Here is a 17,584-nt window from a genome sequence, read left to right as displayed (position 1 = left end):
TGTGTGAGAGAGAGAGAGACAGAGAGACAGAGAGAGAGAGACAGAGAGAGAGAGAGATGGGGAGGGGTAATATGCTTCCTGGATAAAAAGCATTTCATGGGGGATAATTTGTTGGCAGAAAAACAGAGTGTCAATAAGAATATTGTGTGGAAGCAGAAAAACTGTGTGTATAGAAGTAGTTTTGCCTTTTAGGGTTTCTCTCATATTTTTGGAATTCTTACAAAATCAGAAGCTTTTGAAGCTATGGAATATTTCTGCAAATCTGAACATAGTTTTGAAGTCTGAAATACATATAAAGGTAAAGGTTCCCCTCACACATATGTGCTAGTCGTTCCTGACTCTAGGAGGCAGTGCTCATCTCCGTTTCAAAGCCGAAGAGCCAGCACTGTCTGAAGACGTCTCCATGGTCATGTGGCCGGCATGACTAAATGCCAAAGGCACACAGAACGCTGTTACCTTCCCACCAAGGTGATCCCTATTTTTCTACTTGCATTTTTTACATGCTTTTGAACTGCTAGGTTGGCAGAAGCTGGGAAAAGTAACGGGAGCTCACTCTGTTACGTGGCACTAGGTATTCGAACTGCTGAACTGCCAACCTTCTGATCGACAAGCTCAGCGTCTTAGCCACTGAGCCACCGCATCCCTTATACATAGGTATTCCAACTAATTGGATGCATTTTACAGGTAGTCATCGGTTAACAAACTATTCGTTCAGTGACCATTCAAAGTTACATTAGCACTGAACAAATAGTGGTTGTAATTGGTCCTTGAAGTAATAGCCATGCCAACCCACACTTAGTTGCAGCATCCCACGGTTGCAGTTTGTAGCCTTCCTGCCAACTTTTGGTAAATAAAGTTGAGAGGAAGCCAGCAGGCAAAGTCACAAATTGCTCAGGTAAGTCTTGCCCATCCATGCACTCAGCACCCATCTCCACTGAGCCTTGCTGTGCTTGGACTACACATCCTTAATCACTTGCACATCCTCTTCAGCCACTTATACACTTTCCCCCACCTGATAGCTGTTACCCCAAACCAATAATAATGGGTATAAGTTGCAGCTACCCAGATTTTATTTAAATATATGGAGAAATGCCCTACTGCTAAAATCTATACAAATAGAACAGTCTAAACTTGGATGTTTTTAATGGACATGTTCAATGTTTTTGGCACATTGCAGAGGATTAGATTAGACTTTATCTTCATAAGCTTGAAAATTTACAGCAGTAATGAGTAAAGCCATGAAATAAGCAACATCTGCTAACTAGGAGATAGGCTGTGAAGGATCTAAACAAAATATTTGTGTTCAAAGAAAAATCGCATTGACAACAAAAGTATATATTGTCAAGAACATGGTTTTCCCATCTGTGAAAACTGAAACATTAGAAAAGCTGAAGGAAGAAGAAATGTGGTGTAGAAAAACTTTCCTGAGAATACTTTTGCCTACTGCAGAGAACAAAGAAGATAACTTGGACAGAAATAGACCAAATTAATTACCAAAGTGACAAGAGGAAAACTTGGATTTAAGTTCAAAAGAAGAAGAATGCATAAGCAAGCAATTCAGGCACTTCCCTAATTCACATGGATATAACCAGTGGGGTCAGGGATGGGGGAGAGGAGTAAAGTACAGACAGGTTTGCAAAATTCTTGTTACTATTTTGTCTTTCTATATAAAAGCCAAATACCACTCACTCATCATGAAATCTCCAGAACTGTAAAGCCTACAAACTTGAAATTTGGCACATATGTTCCTCTTGGGTTCTAGGTGCTTGCTAAGAAAGGATTTTTCGAAATGACCATAAAATCATTAGTATTTCTTATACAGTATTTATATAGAGAGATTAACATGCTCTGATGCTAAGGAGTTAGACATTGTACTCCACCTTCCCACCTGAAAAACGCTCCGATACTAAGGAGATAGACTGAGGGAGAGAAAGGGATAAGATAGAAGACACCTCTGTGGGGCCAGCCTGAGGAAGAGAAGGGGATAGGAGAGGCTTCTGTGGGGCAAGCCTGAGGGAGAGAAGGGGGATAGGAGAGGAGAGATTTCTGTGGGGCCAGCCTGAGGGAAGGAAGGGGGATAGGAGAGGCCTCTGTAGGCAAGCCTGAGGGAGAGAAGTGGAGAGGAGAGGCTTCTGGGGCGCAAGCCTGAGGAGAGAAGGGGAGAGGAGAAGCCGATAGTAACTAATTAATTTTCAAGCTGTGTCGGTTTATCAAGCCCGATCACATAATTTCGTCCACCTAGTACTACATATATAAGTAATTTTGCCTTCTGTGGAGTTCATCTCTTGGTTTGAGGTTATGAGGCTGAAAATCACTTGATGTCAGCCTTGTGAGGTAGTCCAGACAAGCACACCCAGATGTATTAGTTCTAACTGTATTGTAAAATATTTCATTAACAATATCTTGCAAATCTGAAAGTATATTTCTCGCCCCTCACCTTTATAGTGTAAGAAACTAGGGAGGGTCATTTCTGGGATACTTGCCACATCCACATTCCTTCAGTGTACTCAGACTGCAGCTCTTCCATCAGTTTTTCAAGGTCATTATTACCAACCATTACAGATTATTTCATTGTAATTGGAGTGCAAACGTGAAACTGAAACTGCTTATCATGTAGGGTTTTACATTTGCTTCATTCAAAAACCCTGTTCCAGTGTTGCGAGATTTATGGCATCAGAGTCTAGAAGTGTATTCCGTGTTTATCAAGGCAAGTGGCATTTCTTGAATAGAAAGCAAAGTAGCTAATATAATTTTTCCACATCTGCCTCCACAGGTGGTGCTGGAGCAGTCATTTTTTAGTAAAGTAATCAGGCAGCTAAGAGAAAGGGATTAAATTCTCATCTATTTTTTCCCACGACCACCACTGGGTCAGGTAGGTTGACCTGAGAGACAGCAGTTATCCCAAAGTCACTCAGTGGGTGGTAAGAATGTATGAATTCTCACTCCTGGTCCAACAATTTAATGCTACACCACATTGTTTCTCCATAAATAAAAATTATATTTATATTTTCCTTCTATAGACCTGATACAGAATATCATTGGGTCAAATAAAATTAAGGTTTTAGAAGTGTAGTTGTATCTCAGTAGTCATCCTTAAACAATGAGTACAGGGACAAAATTTCATGTCAAAATGTATTTAGTACAAAATTTAATGAGTTTCAAAGCAGTTAAGTACCAAGGTGTCACTGTAAGGGAAAAGATCTGGTAAACTACTACATCTTGATTGAAATAGTTAATACAAAGCATTATTTCTACTCTCGAAGATGCTGGGGGTAAAATATGTGTTTATTTTATTTTAATGAGTTATTTTTATTGATATCCTTCATGATATAATTCATTAAATCAGCCGTAAATTAGGAAGAAATTATTTTTATATGATAGATATAAAATATCCCATGATTATTGAATGACATTCTAACTGCGCCCTTGTCTCTTCAAAATATAATGGACACTATTAAAATTATGAAAGTAGAAGAAGCTCCTGGTCTTGATTGCTACCCAAATTAAGAGTATAAAATAAATTGTAGTCTAGTACTACTGGAAGTTTATCTTAGTGAAATTTGTAGTGACCCTTGTTGAGGCTTATATTAGATTTTGAAAACTAATAGAGATTCTGCTGACTGCAAGCCACTATCTGGTTTCCTTGTTCAATATTCATACTAAAAAAATGGAAACAATTCTATCATGTAGATTACAAATTATATTGCCCATGATATTCATCCCACATAATCTGATTTTATAAAAGGTCAACAAACATTTTATTATATTATTAACTTATTTGTTTGGCTACCCATTCAGAAATGATAAATTCTTTGGATGCAGAAAAGAGCCTCAATATAGCATAGACTTGTCTGATTTTAAAAAGTTATTTGATTAAAATGTGGTACTCAAATCCTTTTACTAGCTTTGTTACAAATAGAATTACTTATTTATTGAGGTGCCTTGTGAAACATCACAAGATGTCCTACCTTATCAGATATCTAGAAGCTATTTTGGATTGACGTTAGTGGTTTTGAATACAAATTACGATTTTAGGCAAGTGAAATCATATTTTTTTGTGATAACCATGAACACATATTATTGATATTATGATTATCTAAAATAATTACTGGTAAAAACCAATGTGCAGTTAATTTATACTCACAAAATAAACACTGGCATTCAATATTTGGATCCTTGAACATTAGCATTAAGGATTTCAACTGAAGGATCAGGGAATTTAATTGTTAAAAAGACTGAAACTATTGGTTGAATCTTCGCTGGTGTAATATGCTCTACCGAGTTTAATGGAAACTTTCCTATATAAACATAAACATACACATAGACATATTAATATTTTTATATAAACACACACACACACACTTACAAGCTTCATCTTTTAGGACCTTGTTTTACTTTAGAAAAAAATACTTAGCTTTCTATGTGGATTATTTATTATTGCTGTTATCAATTGAACAAAACCATCTACTGGGAACAGAGTCGTTCTATTTATAGCATTAGAGGTTGCTCAATTAATTCAGGGCCCCACACATGAAGGAGGCCACACGCTGGACCTTGTTTTTGTCTCTGGCCAGTGGACGAGTGATCTAGGAATAGGGGATTTAACTGTCACTCCCCTGTCATGGTCAGATCACTCACTTCTCCGACTTGACTTCCCTGGTGCTACCCCCCGCTGCGGGGAGGCGGAACCGGAACGCATTAGATGGTTCCGCCCCAAGCACCTGAGGAATTTGGGAAATATCTGCAGGATAAAGTCGCTCAAATCCGGAGGGAATGGGTCCCTTTCAGTGGGCTAGTGGAGACGCCCGAGGCGAGTCTTGAGAGACCATTCTGGGAGGAGTTTGACTCGGTTGCCATCGAGGATTTGGACAGGTTACGTCGACGTCTGCGACCTACCACATGTTTATTGGACCCGTGTCCCTCCTGGCTTGTACTGGCATCCTGGGAGGTTACACGCGACTGGCTCCTGGGCCTAGTGAATGCTTCGTTGGGCGAGGGGTCTCTGCCGGCCACCTTGAAAGAGGCGGTTGTGAGACCCTTACTCAAGAAGCCTTCCCTGGACCCAACGGAGCTAGCTAATTATCATCCAGTCTCCAACCTTCCCTTCTTAGCGTAGGTTGTAGAGAGTGTGGTGGCCCAACAGTTTCCACGTCACCTGGAGGAGAATGATTATCTAGACCCGCGCCAGTCCGGCTTCCGACCCGGGCACAGCACGGAGACGGCCTTGGTCGTGTTGGTTGATGATCTCTGGAGGGCCAGAGATAGGGGTTGCTCCTCTATCCTGATCCTATTAGATCTCTCAGTGGCTTTCGATACCATCGACCATGGTATCCTGTTGCACCGGCTGGAGGGGTTGGGAGTTAGGGGCACCGTTTTACGGTGGTTCGGCTCCTACCTCTCCGGCCGGACGCAACGTGTGTTGGCAGGGGAGCAGAGATCGACCCTGAGCCCCCTCACTTGTGGGGTGCCACAGGGGTCGGTCCTCTCGCCACTCCTGTTCAACACATACATGAAACCGCTGGGCGAGATCATCCGTGGTTTTGGGGTGGGATATCATCTGTACGCTGATGACACTCAGCTGTATATCTCCACCCCGAACCACCCCAATGAGGCCGTCGAAATGATGTCCCGGTGCTTGGAAGCCGTACGGGTCTGGATGGGTGACAACCGACTCAAACTCAACCCCTCCAAGATGGAGTGGCTGTGGCTTCCGGCCCCCCGGTTCAACCAGTTGCTTCCATCTCTGGCCATCGGGGGTGAGCAACTGGCCCCCATGGAGCGGGCGCGCAATTTGGGCGTCCTCCTGGATGCCCAGCTGTCCATGGATGACCATGTAACAGCCGTGGCAAGGGGGGCGTTCCACCAGGTCCGCCTGGTGCGCCAATTGCCCCCCTTATTGGACCGGGATGCCTTACGCACAGTCACCCATGTGCTGGTGACGTCTCGCCTAGACTACTGCAATGCTCTCTACATGGGGCTTCCCTTGAGATGCACTCGGAGGCTGCAGTTGGTCCAGAATGCGGCCGCGTGGGTGATTATGGGGAGTACTAGGTACTCTCATGTAACACCTCTCCTGCGCGAGCTGCACTGGCTTCCTGTGGTCTATCGGGTGCGTTTCAAGGTTTTGATCAGGATCTTCAAAGCGCTCCATGGCACAGGACCTAGTTACCTGCGGGATCGCATCCTGCCCCATACATCTCTACGACCAATTCGCTCACACAGAGAGGGACTTCTCCGGGTGCCGTCCGCCAAACAGTGTCGGGGGGCGACACCCAGGAGCGGAGTGGCTGTGGCTTCCGGCCCCCCGGTTCAACCAGTTGCTTCCTTCTCTGTGATGGGCCCAGCCCTGTGGAATGACCTCCCCCTTGACATCAGGATTACTTCCGATCTCCGCTCCTTCCATGCAAAGCTCAAGACCCACCTTTTTCAATTATCTGGCCTGGCTCAGCCGTAGTTTATCCTATTCCTCCTGACAGTCCTTTTTTAAATTTGTAATCTTACTATGGGGTATTTTTAATGGCTAATTTTATTATCATTATTGTGATGTATTTAATTGTTACCTCCTCCGTGTATGTCTATGTATGTGTATGTGTGTATGTGTATGTTTATATGCATTTATGTATGTTTTTATTGTACGCCGCCCCGAGTCCCTTGTGGAGAGGGAGCGGCTAACAAATTAAATTATTATTATTATTGTTGTTGTTGTTGTTGTTGTTGTTGTTGTTGTTATTTCTACCTTCATCTTGCACCCATCCTCCGCACCTGATGCTGATCATCATCCAGGAGGGTAAATGTTTAGAAATAGTTTGTCTAAGGGGTCTAATAGGTGTTCAAGAGGGGCTATGCTTCAGCTTTCTCATTTCACCCCATGTTTGCCTCAATGCCTGAGACTTGTTAGGCAGCTTGACAGGTGAACATTCTAAGTATAAAACTCATTCAATGTGGCCCCACTCCCTATTAGAAAACCATTTTTTTTTCATTTGACTTGCAACAGGTGATGATGTATTGCTTATTGACTACTACAATCTTATTAGTGTGGAATAGGAATCAGTGATGTGGATGCATATTTTCTATACCAATTCAAGAACTGATAAATAGTACAGATAGTCCACAACTTATAACCAAAATTGGGACCAGAATTGACCAATTTTATAACCTTTTTTGTCATGGTGCTTAAGTGAATCACCATAATTGTTAAATTAATCTGGCTTTCCGTATTGACCTTGTTTTATGGAAGCCATCTGGAAAGGTTGAAAATGACATCCCGGGATGCAGCCAACCCACCAAATTGTGATCACATGACCATGGAGACATTACAATGGTCGTTAGTGGAAGGAACTTATAAATCATCTGTTTCCACACCGTCATAACTTCAAATAGTTGTTAAATGTGTGGTCTTAACTCAAGCAATACCTGTACTTTAACATGGAAGAGTTCTGTGTGTGTGTATTTACAGATGTATGAATTAATGCCTAAAGTAATAAAAATTGCACGAAATTATCGTATTTTATTAGCCTTCAGATTATTTGATGAAGATAATCATTCACAGATTCAAGCAGTATCATCCAGCACTTAGCAAATATAATTTCTCTTTCCTCTTTGGTTCTTCTAGTTCTCATTTACAGTAAATATAGTTTAAACTCATTACTGGGGATGCTGCTTGTAATCCCATAAAATTCTGAGAAATTGCTTTAAATGCATTGATTAAACAGACCCTTGGAAATGTTTCAACCCCAAATAACATCTTCGAACAAACCTAATCCAGCTTTTCCTGAATAGATGTTAACTACATACTTGACCTTTAATCTCTTGATAAGAACATTCCCATGTGTACAATTAAGCTGAAGGCGATAAAATGAAACATTAATAAGGCTGCAGATATCAAAGGTGTTAGGCAAGCTTTTAAAGATGCTTTACAATAGATTTATGAAGTCGTTAAGGAGGCAGCACTTTGCACTACATGCAAGGAGAGCAGTCCTTGTTGGATGTGCGGGTAGTAGGAGAATAACAGATATTCATCCTTATGATTTTCCATTTGACAATAGAAGCAGAGAAGGCATAAGGCAGGGATGTCAAACTCGCCTTGTTACAGCATCATCATGTGATGTATCATGCTCCCCTTGGCTAAACCGGGCGTGGCCAGTGTGTGAGGCATCCAACCCATGGACTCCGAGTTTGACACCCATGGCCAGCATAAGGTAACACAAAAGAGAGCAAAGATATGCACTCTGGAGGCATTAGTAGTTTTCCGAATGAATCTGGTAGGAGCCAGTTTGGTCTAGTGGTTAAGGAACAAGGCTAGAAAGCAGAGGGCAATAATAAACTTTTATTTCTAGACCACACCCTTTCCTAGGCAGGACTCGGGGCGGTGTACAGTCATGTTAAAAACCATATACAAATACATAGACATAAACGTAGACGTAGACGTAAACATAAACGTAGATGTAGACATAGACGTAGACGGAGGAGGTAAAAAATATACTGTACAATTCTTAGTTAAAATACAAATACAATTAAAATTCCCTTTAAAAATTCCCCAATAAAAATGTTTGCCAGGAGGTGGAAGATGGAACTATCAATCGGCTAAGCCAGCTAGTCAGAACAGGTGAGTCTTGAGCTTCTGTCGGAAGGAGCGGAGGTCATTAGTAGTTCTAATATCGGGAGAGAGGTCATTCCAGAGGGTTGGGCCCATCACAGATGGCACTGCTTGGCGGATGGCACCTGGAGGTGCCCATCACAGCTGGCACTGCTTGGCGGATGGCACCTGGAGGAGTCCCTCTCTGTGAGAGCGGATAGGTCGTAGAGATGTATGAGGTGAGATGCGGTCCCGCAGGTAACTAGGTCCCGTGCCATGGAGCGCTTTGAAGATAGTAACCAACACCTTGAAACGCACCCGAAAAACCACAGGCAGCCAGTGCAGCTCGTGCAGGAATAATAAAGGCAGGATACAAATAGATGAATGTATCAATAAAATGATAAACTATCAGCTGCATTCTGCAAGTGAGCTTTTTGTTTCTTTGTTTGTTTCACTGTTTTACAGCAATAGTTGTAACTTGAGTAATTATGGGTACATCTCAGTTTGCCCATATCAGCCTTTTAACTGCACTGGGTAAAAATACTGTTGGTTAAACCCTTCAGGACTTAACTATTTGTGGGACTCCCTACTCCCAGTAGGAATTATGCACAGAGCTCCATTACTTATTTTCAATGAAACAGCATCTACTCAGAGGTCTGAATGGTTCCTACCATAGGGGTTTTCTGAAAAGTCATTAAGACAGGGCTATTTCTACAGACTTTAGGGGTTATATCGTAATAGTTTACTCCTTATCACTGGATTTTGTCTTTTAGCATATTAAGTAATGTGCTGTATCTTTATTTATGTTGATATGTTTGTATGTTTTGATATGTTTTGGGTTTTATTTGTTACATTAGTGTGTTTAATATGATTTGTACATTTGCACAGTTACAGATTTACACATTTCTTAGAATTAATGATTGGAGTGATCTATAAACCCAGTACATAAATAAATTGAGTAGAATATGTAGCAGTAGTGTTCTACTTGAAATTTTAAAACTTTTCTGAAAACTGGGATGTGGCCCTCAAATATCTTTGAACATTTTACTAAATCATAATTGTAAGCAGAGGTAATTTAGAAACTACTAGCTAAATTTAATTTTAATCAAATATAAAGTGAAATTAAATCAGAATTAGCTTTCATTCTCACCTTATTCACTCCTTTTTAAAATACAACCTGTGGCTCAGAAGACATTGAGTATAGCAACATTCTTATTTAAATTAACAGGTGCAATCAGCATCACTACTTTGTAGCAGTTTGGCATTCAGTGGCTCACAAACAATGATCTTTTTACTACCCTATTTTTCACAGTATAAGACACTAAGATGCACATTAGTTTTTTTCGGGGGGGAAAACCTGCCTCTGCCTACCAGCATTCATTATTAGTCATCTGACTAGCGTCCTTACAACAAACAGCAAACAGCCTGGTCAGCTTCAGCATGTTATCGCAGCCTGATTCAGCAAGAGCAGCTGATTGGCGGTTGGATCAGCCTCCCGAAATACTGCCAATAAGCTGTTTCAGGCTGCGGGGATCGCCACAGCCCATCGCAGCCTTCACCCGTCACATTTTTGGCCTCTGCATGTTGAGTTTTCGGCCTCCGCACACTCTTTTTAGACTCATTCCAAACTACGGGGCTCGCCACAGCACATCGCCGCCAATCACCACCTCCACATGTCACATTTTCTGCCTCTGCACAACCCATTTTTGGACTCCACGCGTTGCGCTTTCAGCCAGTTCCAGGTGGCGGGGATCGGTGGTGGAACCTGCCGAAAACATGACACGGAGAGGCTAAAAACAGGGCATGAGGAGGCAGAAAATGAGATGTTTGGACGCCAAAAGTGTGATGTGCGGAAGTGGCAATCAGTGGCGATGTGCTGTGGCGATCCCTGCAGCCTGGAATGGGTCTAAAATGGAGCGTGTGGAGGCTGAAAACACGATGAGCAGAGGCCGAAACTGGCTGAATGGTGGGGGCTGGCAGGTGAGTGGGGCTTCAGCAACATTCGCTATATAAGACGCACAGGCATTTTCATCCACTTTTAGCAGGGGGAGTGTGTCTTATACTCCGAAAAATACGGTATTTTATTTGTGAACCTTTCTCCATCTCCAAACTTTTAGATAGTTATCTAAGCCATTTACTATTTGTTTTTACAGCAAAAACCCAGCAAAATGATTGCTACTATCTCCACTATTACAGCAAAACAACATAATGCTTCATCGTATCTACTCACAATCAGTTTCCTATGTAGCTAATGTTATGCTCCTAGAAATAGCTGCCCAGGTCATAATCCTCACACTTTATGATAATGTCTGGGGATAAGTGCCAAATATTTCCGCGGTTAAATTACAAAAGTAACCAATGTCTCGCAAGCACAGATGTAGTGGAGTGACCCATGAGACCATTTTAAAGCAGCAATACATTTCAGGTTGTAAAAACTACTGAGCCTAGTTATTCTTATCTTAACTTTTATTACATCTCTAAACATAATCCAGGGTTTCATGAGCACAACTGCAGAGGCGCATAGGGGAAATTTATACAGCCTTCTGTGTGATATTGTAACTTTGTTCAGGGGGAGGAACAGTAAAGTTCCTGTGTCTGAGGAATGGTAAATAAAGGTAATGCTCCAGAAGTCAGTATTCATGATATTCAGAAAAAGAAAATTAGGGATATTTCATACGCATGAATAGAAAACATTTGTAGTGAAAATGCAATTCTTATTTAGTGTAATTAAGTCTGCCACAGCCGCCTTGCTAAAACCTTATAGGTGGTGTTTCTCCACTGTAACTTCAGTTTAAGAAACCCCAGGAAACTCACTCTCTTAATTCACCTTAATTTATCTCAACTGGGATCTTCCACTTGGGAATTAAATAGATCATAAGTTTATACTGGAAGATACCATAGGGTTTAATTAGCCACTTTAGCGAGTTTGTGGAATTAATTCAGAGCACAACACCCTGTCCAGAAGACTGATCTCCAACTGTGTGTTTCTGTGTTTTAAATAATCTTAGCAGAAGGAGAAACGAAGTAGAGAATGAAAATCTTTCTGCTAACATTATCCCTGTTAGCAGAATGACTACTTCACTACAGGAGAGAATGGAACAAAGTCTGCTCTGTTTAGATATTTTAACTTTATATTTCTTGCCTTGGTTGATTTGAATCTTTTCTGATTATAAAGGCGGGATATTAGTGAATGAAATTAATAAATTAATTTTGAGCTGGTAAATATTTTAAGTGAACATCTTGGTTAAAAAAAACCCGCTATGTTCCCTAAAGTATTCCACATCCTTACATTTCTTTGATTTCAGATTGTTTGATTATTATATTAACAAATTAAAATATTCAGAATGGATTCAGGGCAGAGCAAGAATTAAGAATCGTGCCCCCTAATGTATTACTTAAAAATAAATTTTAAAAAGATGTATTTCTATCAAGCTATTATATATTTGATAAGGTTTTCTCAGTGAGCTGATCTAATCCTATAATTTGCTCAGTGCTTGATTTTAGTTTGTGTCAATTCTATTACCTGCTCCCTGTTGCAAATATAGGTAGTGGTAAAAAAGGAAGTTGTTATTTACATGTGTCCTATCCTCCAAAGCTCAAGGTGACATTTCTTCCACAGCAACATGTACTTTTTGTCCCCAAGCAATTCCCTGAGCTCAGTTAATCTAATATAGAAGTGCTGCAGCTATAATAAACTGTGGCTTATTGTGATTCATATCAAGCCACAGCAAGCCCCAAATAGGCATAGTAATTTCAACCGCATCTACTAGCATGTCTCAGAAAGGAAGCTGGAATGCTTTTACCCATTTTTAACTAAAGTCAGTTTACCATTTTTTAATCTAAACCTAGGTCTTCACTAGGTTTATTGTAAAAGAAAAATTCACAAATCATGGTTTGTAATTTGCTCTATTTTTTTATAAATGAAATGTATGTGCTGCCTTTGTTTCCACTTTTGGAGGGAGAGGGAATGTTATTGGGGTTTTTGAGAACTGTAGTCCCAACATCCCTGGATGATGCCATTTGTACAATAAGAATCCAAGTCCGTGTAAGAGTTTGAATCATAACCAACCAATTTGCCATGTTATTATCTTGGATTCTAATCCAATTTCATGGAAGAAATTTTGGTCTTCAAATGTTTTTCAAAGAAGAATTTTAGTGAAAAGTTTATAGGTGGAATAATGTATTCTCCTACCTTGGGTAAGAAGTACCCACGGTTTATGTATGTGTAATTATTGTGATTTTCATTGTACAATCACTTGTCCAGCAATTTGCAGCCTCCACTCTTTTAGTAAATCTTAGTGGAAGACATAAAAAAGAAACTTCCTATTAGGAAGTGTGGATAACCAAGTAAATTTTAGAAGGCTTGTCAGCTACAATAATAAAGTGAGCTCAGAAATATCACCAATGAGAAATTGAAAGGATGCTTCAAGCAACTGAAGGATAAGATAGAATCCCCCACTTCAGCTTTATTTCAGATATTTATTCGTTCATTTCTTCCTTCCTTCAGTTTATATCCTCTTTTGCTGCAAAAACTCATATGGTTTTCACTGTTTATGTGTTTGAAGATATGTATGTGTTCTCTTTAATGTAAATTTTCCCTATGCATCAAACATATAAATTCATTTTTAAAAATATTTTTCCATTTCATCCTGCATTAAAAACTTTCACACTTCACAGAAGTGCTGAAATGGTTTTAATATTTATGTCTGAAACATTCTCATAAGCATACAGATTCACTACAGGGGAGAATTAAATCATAGATACAAGGAATATGAAAGAGGAAACATAATTGGGCAAATACCCCCAAAACTGCAGAATCAGTGACATAGAAATTTTGCTTGCATATTTCCCTTTACATGAGATGCGGTAGCAATTTTAGGAAAGCTGCTTAAAGTTTTGGATATGAGGGAATCTCTCTCTAAGGTATCGAATTGTGGTAGAGTAACTCCAGTATTGGTCTACAGCAGTGGTTCTCAATCTTCCTAATGCCGCAACCCTTTAATACAGTTCCTCATGTTGTGGTGACCCCCAATCATTTTTTTTCCATTGCTACTCTATAACTGTACTTTTGCTACTCTTATGAATTGTAATGCAGATATTGATATTGGAAGACTGCTATCATATCTCCCTTAAGTCCTTCTTTTCATTCAACCAGACATACCCAGTTCCTGCAACTGTTCTTCATATGTTTGAGCTTCCAGTCCCCTAATCCTCTTGGTTGCTCTTCTTTGCACTTTTTCTAGACTAGAGTCTTCACATCTTTTTTATAGAGGCAGCCAACACCTTGTCTGCTCCAAAGTTTTGGGTCTGAAAAGAATCACATTCTGGAGGCTAGACAACCTCGGCTGCTATACAATCATACACACACATACACAGAGACACACAGTAGCATTCACAAACTTGCTTACCCTGCCTGGATGGATCTTCAACCTGGCTTGGGGTTGTTTGCAGGAGTGCTCTTAACCTTGGTGGTGGTGGTAAGCTTAACCTTAATTTATTGGGCAAACGTCGTGCATTGTTTATTTTTTATTTTTTTTAAAAAAAAGTTTTTTATTTTCTCTTTCAAGTTTATTCACAAATATACACTCTTATAATTACCATTAGTTATATTATTATCATTAATCATTTATCGTTATTTTCTTACAAATATATAGAATACAGTTTGGGTCACTTTCTTGCCACCCCATTTTATTTTGCAACAACCTTGCTCCTTCTTTCTCTACCTCCCTTCTCTGCCTTCTTCTTTCCTCCTCTCCTTCCTCCCTTCTTCTTCTCCTCCTCCTCTTCTCCTCCTTCTTATCCACTCTCCTACTCTTACTTGCTCTCCTTTGCTTCCTCTGCTTTACCCTTTCTTCCTTTTCCTTCTCCTTCTTCCCTTCTTCTTTCCCTCTCTTTCCTCCCCTCATCCTCTCTTCTCCTCCCTCTTACCCTCTCTCCTACTCTTCATTTCCCTCCTTTACCCCCTCTGCTTTACCCTCCTTTACTCTTCCTTTCCCTCCTCATCTTTCCTCCTTTCCATTGTTTCCCTTGCTTATTTATTTTCTCTGATGGGTTCTCGGAGTGGCATTTCAGGAAACCCAACTTTATATTTTCATACATATCATTTTCTCTGTTACATTTTATTTCTAATAATAATTCCACTTGTATCATTTTTTAAATTGTTATCTTGCATTGCATTTTTTTTGCTCTTTTCCTTTGTGCATGGTTTATGGTACTTTTAGCAAGCAGGTTTTCATCGTGTGAATGGGGCCAATTCAGGCTCCTGAGCTTGGCTCTTGATGACAGGTCTGGTTGTGGATTTAGTTATAGTTAAAAGTACCTGGCAGCGGCGTGGAAAACATAGCCGTGCGCACACCCCGCACAATTACAGCCTGGAGCAGGATCTAAGCCCCTTCCTCCCTCGCAGGAACACTTTCCCTCCATTACGAAGTCTCCGAGGCTAATTGTACGAGTTGTGCGCGCGCACTTATGTTTTTTACGGCGTGGAGCCACAGCGACGCTCTGCGCGGCCATTCTGGAGCCCATCCACGGGGATTTCAAAGAACACGAGGTGGAGTCTAAACTTTAGAGTGGTGCTGGTCTCAGTGACCCCTGTGAAACGGTCGTTCGACCCCAGGTTGAGAACCGCTGGTCTACAGAGAGATGGTTTAATTATAAAAATAAAATTAATTCTTGATTACACTGACATTTTGAAAGACTTCAGGAGTCATAGTAAATTAGTGAAGTGTAGATTTTTACTTCATATTTTAGCACATTTCTAACTTAATAGCAGAATTTTACTACCATCCGTTTTCATTTGTGGGCGTAGTATTAAACAAAATGAGCCTTTTGTTCATTTTTTATAATATAGCCTGCCGAAGGATATAGTTATCTACTACAGAAGTAGAATTTATGACAGAACCCTGGTATCTGTTACAGATTATGGCATAGGGAGTGTAACTCTTCATAGCATTCCAAAGTTACCAATTTATCTTTTTATCTAGTTTTCATTCTTTTGATCTTTGCCTTTGAAGTGGTTTCTGGATGGTAAAATACCTGAACAATGTTGGCACATCATTCATTTAAATGTAGAAGTTAATTTGTAGTTTCTGCCTATCCATCCCAGACTCCAAAGGTAGATTTTGTGATTCCACATTGAGATGTGAAGAATTTTGTTGAATCATCCAGTATTTGAATGCTAGCAATTCTAGATGTTTAGTTCCAGACTGTCTGGAGGATTAACAATTTGTTATAAATGTAATAAGTGCTGCAGTCCCAAAATATCATTGGTACGTCATTTTAATCCGGTGGTTGGCTGCAAAACAGGGCTAATGCTAAACTGACATCACTATCTTAGGTGAGTTAACAGTCCTCCAATAAGAGCCTTGCATTAAATTACTCTAAAAGGCATTTTGCTTTTAATGTACCTGGCATTAGTCATGAAAGAAGTCAAGCAGGTACATGTATAGTCATGTCTACTCTTATAAAATTCTCTCTTTGCATAAGCTGCATGTTTAGTGATACAATACAAACATTCACACATGCACAGGGATAACATTCCGAATGTAAAACCTGCTGCTTTGTAATAACATGCATATCAATAATCATAAACTGCTATTCCTTAATGCAAGGTTTCCTAAAATAGGACCTGGGCCCCTACAGAAATCACCATAGGCCTTTGTAGGCTCCCCGCCCAGCTGACTTTTGACAATTATGGTTTTAATTAATAAATAAATGGGAAGCTGGCATGCTATAAAGCAAAGTGGCAAACCTCCAGCATCATATTTATTTCCAAGAATGCTTCCAGGCTCCAAATGAGCTCTACGAGTGTTTGCAACCTATTACAATGTGGCCACTTGCCTAGAAGTAAGGAAGGAGTAAGCAGAAGTAGTAGGAAGAGTTCAGAGTTAGGTATGCAGAAGGATTATAAATAAGCAGTCTGCAAAATCAGCCTTTGGTGATTGATTTTCCCCTCAATGGTATTGTTTGAAAGAGCAAACCTTCTTTGCATCCATTTTACATGAGTGCCTAGAATACTTTGTCAAAATTCCAAATATACCTACCAAGCCAAGAAGATTAGGGTCACTTGGCATAATATATATGATTAAAGTCTAATGCAAACTTTTCTTCACCATGGATCCCCTTTAAATATCTTTTGTGGCCACGGACCATGGCCACGGAGCCCCAAGACTTAAATCATAACATTTCTTCAAACCTTCATGAACCCCCTGTGATGACATCGTGGAGCCTCAGGTTGAGAACCACAGGTCTAATAGAGGCAGAGAATGTATGTCAGTGTATCCTAGTGAATTATTTTTTGATATAGACCCATTCTTTACATAGTACCTTGTTAACGGTTTATTAACAAATCTACAGTATAGTATGGTACAATATTTCATCATCATACAGATAATAAAATTATGCCATTTTTGTGCACTTTATGAAATAATGCATTTAAGAGTGAGTTTAATTTTCACATTCAAGCTTCATTATTTCCTCTGAAAATCAAATTAACCGGAGATTAAGCTACACATTCTAAGCATGGGTCCATAATTGTCCATGGTATCTATATAGATACTTTACCAGCTTTAGAGGTACTTGGTTCCACAGTTGGATTACTCTAATATTTGGGGATTTTCTTCTAATTTTCAATTGCAATCTGCCTTCTTCTAACATAAATCCATCAATCTCTGTTACACTTTCTGGCTAGAGAACAGATTATGAGATGTATAATGAGACGGGCTAGAAGAGAAGGCAGATAACAGTTGCTAAATTTGTGTTTTATGGCTGATATTGTCCTCTATGGTAGCCATTCTGTGATTGGCCTAATCCTTCACTATCAGCCATTTTGTAATAATATCATGTGTACTCCAAATTCCAACAGTATCCAGCATCCGCAAAATGTTGGGGATCCTTATCTATTAATACAGTAGAAGATTAAAGGAGATGGAAGCGAAATACAGGTTTATCTTATTATAGTTTCTTGTATTTCTTTTTATACCTTTGGCTCCCTGTACAGCTTGTGTACAA

At 40.0% G+C, this 17,584-nt stretch overlaps 1 protein-coding gene across 1 annotated transcript in view; it reads left to right on the top strand.

Moving 5' to 3' along the window:
• SULF2 (sulfatase 2) overlaps positions 1 to 17,584 on the top strand; it is a 182,351-nt gene that overhangs the window by 20,888 nt on the left and 143,879 nt on the right. The gene's annotated exons all lie outside the window — the stretch shown is intronic.

This window comes from Natrix helvetica (genome assembly GCF_964273705.1).
Source record: "Natrix helvetica genome assembly, chromosome: 3".
NCBI lineage: Eukaryota > Metazoa > Chordata > Lepidosauria > Squamata > Natricidae > Natrix > Natrix helvetica.
The sequence above is the reverse complement of the archived record's forward strand: the minus strand, read 5'-3'. Positions and strand labels throughout refer to the sequence as shown.